This window comes from Mus musculus, chromosome 5 (assembly GCF_000001635.26).
Source record: "Mus musculus strain C57BL/6J chromosome 5, GRCm38.p6 C57BL/6J".
Lineage (NCBI taxonomy): Eukaryota > Metazoa > Chordata > Mammalia > Rodentia > Muridae > Mus > Mus musculus.
This window is the reverse complement of record NC_000071.6, coordinates 136,209,039-136,217,135: the sequence shown is the minus strand read 5'-3', so window position 1 is coordinate 136,217,135 and position 8,097 is coordinate 136,209,039. Positions and strand designations below refer to the sequence as shown.

At 48.6% G+C, this 8,097-nt stretch overlaps 1 pseudogene; it reads left to right on the top strand.

Moving 5' to 3' along the window:
• Gm5050 (predicted gene 5050) lies at nt 5,317-6,170 on the top strand (annotated as a pseudogene).

Genomic DNA, 8,097 nt, shown 5'->3' with positions numbered 1-8,097 from the left:
ACGCGTAAGGGAGAAATGCAAAGCACAATGCTAAGTCAGCTTTTAGCAGCTCCAGTTGGTTGTGGCTGGGGGCCCACTTTGCTAAGTCAGTTACAGGCCTCCATCTTACCTTGAGAGAAGGGACCTGAGAGTAAATGTTTGGAGCTCTGTCAGCTTTTCAGAATTGAGGCCTAGAATATAAGCGAGTGGAGAGAGAGTGCCTGCCTTAAAGATAGCAGTGAAGGGCTTCAGTGGTAGAGCACCTTCCTAGAGCGCCCCAGTGAGGGAGGGGCTGGGGGCGTGGCTCAGTGGTAGAGCCCCTGCCTAGAATCCCCCAGGGAGGGGCTGGGGGCGTGGCTCAGTGGTAGAGCCCCTGCCTAGAATCCCCCAGTGAGGGGCTGGAGCGTGGCTCAGTGATAGAGCACCTGCCAAGATCCCCTAGTAAGGGGCTGGGGTGTGACTCAATAGAGCATTAGCATGTGCAATGCCCTGGGTTTGAGCCCAAGTGCTGCCAAAAGAAGAGGATGAGGAAGGGGCGTGTCAGATCCCCCCCTTTTCCCTCCAAGACTTGTTTTTATTTAAGTATATGGCTATGTTCATGCCCAGGACCAGAAGATGGCATCAAATCCCCTAGATGCTGTAGTCACTGTTAGTTGTGGGATACCTGCTTGGGTGCCAGGAATTGAACTCAGGAGCTGGAAGCTCTCTTTTCTCCATCTCTGCAGCCCCCTGTGGTGTCCTCAGGCTAAACTGGATCCAAGAGTTAACAAGTGGGAGGCAATAAGGTAACCCCTCCCCTCTCCCAAAGGTCACAGCAGAAAGAGCGCAAGCAATAAAGGACTCTCTCTAATGTAGTGGGACACTGAGGCAAGACAGACCCTCATGCCTGTCACTCACAGGGACCACAGCAGTGGCACAGCTGGCAGGGGCATCTCTTAGGTGTCTTCGTTTGTCCCTCAATGGGCATTTCAGAACCCTGGCTGTGTGCCAGGCAAGGCTCGTGGGACAACTGGGCAGACAGCCAGACCAAGCCATTGCAGCATGGTGGTCAACCATAGAGGGCTGGGCTGAGCCCTGGGACCGTATGTGTTCTGCCTAATGGTCCTGAGGCTGGGGGTGGGGTGCTGCAAGTTCACGGGGCAGCAGGTGGAGAGGGCCCCAAATGCCAGGCCAGAGAGTTTGGTTTGGAAGAGAGTGTGATCAGAGTCTGTGCCAATTACAAATGGAAGGCGATGTCTGGGGATGCAGTTCTGTGGGTGCCTGGCATGCACAAAGCCTTGGGTTCCACCCACAGCACCATGTTAAACTGGATGTGATCACAAATGCCTGTCCTCTTAGCACTCAGAACTAGGGGCAAGAAGATCAGAAGTTCAGGGTTACCCTCAGCTATATAGTGAGTTTGAGGCCAGCCTGGGCTACCTTAGATATATCTCAGGAAGCGAGAGAGCTTGCGAAGGAGAGAGAGAGAGAGAGAGAGAGAGAGAGAGAGAGAGAGAGAGAGAGAGAGAGAGAATGAATAAGTCAGGCATGTATGTAATTGGAGCACTCAGGAAGTCTGAGGCCTTCCTGGGCTACTTATCTAGATGCTGTTTCAGTAAGAGGGGAATTGCTGGAGAGGTGGCAAGTTGCTTAAGAGCACTCGTAGCTTTCCCAGAGGACCTAGGTTTGATTTCCAGCACCCCTGAGGTGGCTCACAACTGACTCTAACTCCAGGTCAAGAGGATCTGATGCCCTCTTCTGGTCTCCTCAGGTATTGCATCCACGTAACACACAGACACACACGTGCAGGCAAAATACCTTGGCACATAGCAGTTAGAGACCAGCCTGACATACAGGAGACCCTACCTCAAACAAAGAGAAGTGACTCCTGCAGGAAAGGAAACACCAATGACCAATAGCTATTTTAAAATGCAAATTCAAACTGCTTCAAGATACTGCCTTGCAGCCGGGCATGGTGGCACACACCTTTAATCCCAGCACTTGGGAGACAGAGGCAGGAGGATTTCTGAGTTCGAGGCCAGCCTGGTCTACAAAGTGAGTTCCAGGACAGCCAAGGCTATAAGAGAAACCCTGTCTCGGAAAAAAAAAAAAAAAAAAAAAAAAAAGATACTGCCTTGCCCCTGTCAGAATGGCTCTCAGCAAAAATCTGACAACAGCCTTTGGAGAGGGTGTGGAGAGAGAGAAGCCTTATACACTGCTGGTGGGGTGCAAATTAGTATGGCCAATAGAAAATCAGTTTTGAGGTCTCTCAAAAAAATTAAAAATAGAACTACTATATGACTCACTGTTTCACTGAAGGGCATATTTCCAGAGAAGCCCACACCCTACCACAGAGATTCTGCACCCACATGCCCATTGCTGCTCTGTCCATTGTAGCAAAGAGCTCGAACCAGTCTCTCTGTCGATCAACCAGATCATGACAATCCAATGCACAAGTAAACTGGGAATACAGTTCATCTCTAAAGAAAAATAGAATAAAAAATTACAGCCAACGGATGGACTTAGAATATATAATATTAAGTGAGGACACATAATGACAGGAAGAAAAGCAAAAAAAAAAAATCACGTGTTCTCCCTTATTCATGAATTCTAGCCTGTGTGCGTGGTGCCTCTGATACGGTGAACAAGGGCACAGGGGAGCAGAGAAGTAGTGAGGAGAACAAGAGCGGAACGTCAGATGGGAAGGATGGGTGGCACACAGGAAGGTCACACGGGTTGTGAAAGACTACAGAAAGTCCATTGCTTTTCTGGTTTTGACTCTCTCATGAATTTTCTGGTTTTCTGTGTTTGCTGGATAAATGCATTAAATGTAACCAATGATGACAGTGTCCACCGTGACACTCCGCGGCTTCAGGGTGGCTTTTTTGTTTTGTTTGAAACAGTCTTGCTGGGTAGCTCTGGCTGTCCTGGAACTCAGAGATATGCCTGCCTCTGCCTCCATGCTGGGCTGTAAGGTGCCCACTACCAAGTGTGGCTGCAGAATGGCCCTTCTACCTGCGTGGAAGGTCACTGGGATATGTAGACTCTGGGTCTGGGCTAGAGCCTGTTTGAGCAGCTATGGTTATCAAGCTGTGTGACATTGTTTTCATTTGCGGGTTCTTTACAATAAAGTGATTTTTATACATAAAAGACAAATGAGTGAAAGAAAAGGAAAATTGGCGAGAGGTTATGGAGCTCCGAGGAAGGCAGTTATTGCTTAATAGTTACTGGGCTCCTGCCTGGGGTGATGAAAGGGTTTCGAAATGGCCAGTGAGGGCTGTTGCCAACATCACAAATGTCATTCATGTCACTACAAAGGTTATTTGTTTATTTATTCATTTATTATATAAGTACATTGTAGTACCATTCACACACAGCAGCAGAAAGAGGGCGTCAGATCTCATTACAGATGGTTGTGAGCCACCATGTGGTTGTTGGGATTAGAACTCAGGACCTCTGGAAGAGCAGTCAGTGCTCTTAACTGGTAAGCCATCTCTTCAGCCCTGTTCTATCCTCTTTTGTCTCTGAGGACATGTGCCTAGACCTCTGGTAGATGTGTGAAACCCTGGATATAGCATGTATTTCCTATACACTTTCACGTAGGATAAAATTCAACTTATAAATCATGAGCAATGAGGGCTGATGACATGGTTCAATGGGTAAAGGTGCTTGGTGCCAAATCTGTTGACCTGAGTTCTAACCCTGGGACCTACATAATGGAAGGGGAGGACTGACTCCTATTGTCTTGTGTCCTCCACAGATTTCCTGTGGCACAAGGGCACCCCTCTCCTGCGCACACACACACACACACACACACACAGAGTAAGTAAATTAAACATAATAAAACTTTAATCACGCACAATGAGAGATTAACAGTAATTAATAATAAAATAGAATATAGCATATTATTATAATAAAATCTCTCTCTTTCTCTTTCTGTTTTTCAAAAACAGTTTCTCTGAGTAGCCCTGGTGACCTGGAACTCACTCTGTAGACCAGGCCAGCCTTAAGCCCATAGAGATCTACCTGCCTCTACCTTGTTACTGCTGGGACTAAAGGCGTGCGCCACCACACCGGGCTACAGGTTCTTTTTTTATGATTTCATTTAATTTATGTGTGTGTGTGTATACGTGGATCGGTGTGCGTATGTCAGTGTCCAAAAGTGTCTGCAGATGACAACAGAGGCCAGAAGAGAATGACACGACAGATCCCTTGGAGCTAGAGTTACAGGAATTTCTGAGTCATCGGACGTGGACGGGAGGATCTGAACTCAGATTCTCATGCAGGAGCTGCAAGAGATCATAGCCCTGAGCCAACTCTGTGGTCCCTACTGCACAGTTTTTTGTGACGAAGGAACCTAGGAACCATTCATACGTACTGCAGCCCCAGCTACTTTGGGAAGGCTGAGGCAGGAAATCCCAGCACTTAGAGGCAGGAAATCCCAGCACTTAGAGGTAGTTGAGAGAAGTTCAAGGTCATCCAGTTACACAGGGAATTTGAGGCCAGCCTGGACTTGAGAAAAACCTCTCTCAAGCAAAAAACCAAAAAGCTAGCTAAGAACAAAGATAAGGAAGACAATAACTATTTTTCATCAACTATTTTGCAATCGAGAAGATGGTGGAAAATGCACACACTGGCTCATTCAGCCTTCAGAAGGCTCAAGTTCCAGGCTAACTTAAGATATACATCAAGATCTTGTCTCAGAGCAGGCAGGTAGGGAAATAGAGGGAAATACTTTATAACGAGAAGTTCCAGAGCCAAGTCAACAAGCACAGGGCTTACCAAGAAAGGAACCAGGCTGGTCTGGTATCCTAGCATCCACACAGTTTGCTTCAAGTACATAAAAGAGTGAAAAAAGGCAAAGGCTAGGCTCAACAGTATAGCACCTGCCTAGAATCCCCCAGTGAGGGCTGGGGGTGTGGCTCAGTGGTAGAGCCCCTGCCTAGAATCCCTCAGTGAGGGGCTGGGGGCGTGGCTCAGTGGTAGAGCCCCTGCCTAGAATCCCCCAGTGAGGAGCTGGGGGCGTGGCTCAGTGGTAGAGCCCCTGCCTAGAATCCCTCAGTGAGGGGCTGGGGTGTGGCTCAGTGGTAGAGCCCCTGTCTAGAATCCCCCGGGGAGGGGCTGGGATATAGCTCAGCTTTAAGAGCCCTTGCCTATCAAGTACAAGGCATTGGGCTCCGTCTCCATTACCACACAACTGATGAACACTGGAGAAGAGGAAGGAGGGCTGTGGTTAGGCTGAACTACTTCCATGTGGCAAGCAGAGCTTCTGCACTGTGATGGAGAGCTAGCCACACTCTTGCAGTCAAGGAAGAAGACTGCTATATGTCTTCAGTCTGAAAAAGCTAAGGTCCTCTCTCTCCAGCAGCCGAGCAAGATGCCCAAAGGGAAGAAGGCCAAGGGTGGCCCCGGCCCCCGCCATCGTCAAGAAGCAGGAAGCCAAGAAGGTGGTCAACCCTCTGTTCGAGAAGAGGCTCAAGAACTTCAGCATTGGACAGGACATCCAGCCCAAAAGAGATCTAACACGCTTCGTCAAATGGCCCCGCTACATCAGGCTGCAGCAGCAAAGAGCCATCCTCTACAAGCGGCTCAAAGTCCCACCTGCCATTAACCAGTTCACCCAGGTGCTGGACAGGCAGACAGCTACTCAGCTGCTTAAGCTTGCCCACAAGCACAGGCCAGAGACAAAGCAAGAGAAGAAGCAAAGGCTACTGGCCCGTGCTGAGAAGAAAGCTGATGCAAAGGCGACATCCCAACTAAGAGACCACCTGTCCTCCGAGCAGGAGTCAATACAGTCACCACCTTGGTAGAGAACAAGAAGGCTCAGCTGGTGGTGACTGCCCATGATGTAGACCCCATTGAGCTGGTGGTTTTCCTACCTGCCCCGTGTCGAAAGATGGAGGTGCCCTACTGCATCATCAAGGGAAAGGCCAGTCTGGGGCACCTAGTCCACAGGAAGACATGCACCACTGTTGCCTTCACACAGGTTAACTCGGAAGACAAAGGTGCTCTGGCTAAGCTGGTGGAAGCTATTAGGACCAATTATAATGACAGATATGACGAGATCCATCGCCACTGGGAAGGCAACGTCCTGGGTCCTAAGTCTGTGGCTCGCATTGCCAAGCTGGAAAAAGCAAAGGTTAAAGAACTTGCCACTAAGTTGGGTTAAATATACACTTAAGTTTTCTGTACCTAAATATAATTACAAAATTAAAAAAAAAAAAAAGCTAAGGTCACCTGTGAATTCAGGATACAAAGAGCTGCACTGAAACGGCCATCCTGAGGATTCCCACTGGGTCCCATCACGAGAAGTTCCTCAGAGAGATCTAGTATGGCATCCCTGAAGGATAGGGAAACTCCTGGCAAGTGAGGGAGTCAGCTCTAGTATGTGAGGGGCCAAGGAAGGTTCCATCTTACACCTCCTCCTGCAACTTCCCTCCTGCCCCTGCTGCAGTCGGTGGAGATGCTGGGAAAGAGGGGAAGTGTAAAGTCTTCACCCCTGAAAGGGAAACGGTTCCCCATGCACCCTGCCCAGCATACAAGTCTCTGCACTGCCCTTGCAGGTGGACGTTAATCATGGAGACCTGAGGCTAGGCAGAGTGCTCTGGCTTTTCTGGAGAGCAGAAAACCTCTGAGCATCCTCCTCTCTTCCAGGAAAGCTGAGAAGAGGCAGGGTCCCATTCCTCTCTCTCATTCTGAGGCAGGGCCTCCTGTAGCCTAAGTTGATCTTGAACTCACTATGTGTGTGAGGATGACCTCGAACTTCAAATGCTTCTGCCTCTACCTCCCCAGTGCTGGGTTACTGCTGTGGCTACCCCCACCCCCAGTTCTCCATCTTCCTCCTGACCGGTCCTGCTGCAGATCTTCCTTCTGCCCTTATGTAAATAACAAACAGCCTGAATCTAAAAAGAGCTGTTTATTTCACCATCAGCCAAATCTGTGGGTTTTGCTGGACACTCTTGGCTGACTCTGAGTCTCAAGTGCATCTGAGGGTTGGGTGTGGTGGTGCACCTATGTAACCCTAGCACTTAGGAGGCTGGGGCAACAGGGTCATGGGTTCCAGACCAGCCTGAGCTACATTAAATACAAAATGACGGAGGACACAAATTCCCCATCTGTTGTGACATGGTGTCTGCCCTGGGGCACCGTCAACATGAAGGCCATCATCAGATGTCTCTAGACCTCTCAACTCCCCAACTATGAACCATGAAGTTTCCTCCCTCCTGCCTGTACCCACCATTCCCTCTCTCTTTCTTTTTGATATAGTGCAGTAATTGTCAATTTGTGGGTCACAACCCCTTTGGGGATTGCATGGCTTTTTCACAGGGGTCACCTACGACCATAGGAAAACAAAGATATATACGAGTCATAACAGCGGCAAAATTGCAGTTATGAAGCAGCAATGAAATGATTTTATGGTTGGGGTCACCACAGCATGAGGAACTGTGTTAAAGGGTGTCAGCATTAAGAAGGTTGAGAACCACTGATCTAGGGTACCATATCGGCTGCCCTCATGTAGCATATGGACCTTAAACTACCCATCCTTTGCCTACACATCCTAAATGCTTGGATCACAGCTGCGTGCTACCATGCCTGGGGGATGAACCTAGGACCCTAGGCATACTAAACCATTATGCTAACAGCTGAGGTACTAGGCTAGGTATTTGGTTGTTTGGGGGGGGGGTATGCTGTAGGTCTTCTTTTTGTTTTGTTTTTGCTTTTTAAAGACAAGGTCTCACTATGTCCCCTTAGTTGTCCTGGAACTTGCTCTGTAGACCAGGCTGGCCTTGAACTCACAGAGATCTGCCTGCCTCTGCCTCTTCATTACTGGGATTAGAGGCCTAAGTCATGTCAACATGTCCAGCTTACTTGATTTTGAAAAAAGGTCTCATAGCCACAGGCTGGCTTTGAACTCCTGATCCTCCTGTTTAAACCTCCTCAGTGCTGGGATTAAATAACATGCCAATTTTCTTTTTTTTTTTTCTTTTAACTTTTAAAATTACATGTATGGTGTGTGTGTGTGTGTGTGTGAGAGAGAGAGAGAGAGAGAGAGAGAGAGAGAGAGAGAGAACACAGAAGACAACATCAGGTCTCTCCTCCCACAGTAGACAGCCTGGAAGTTTAACAGTCATGTCAGCA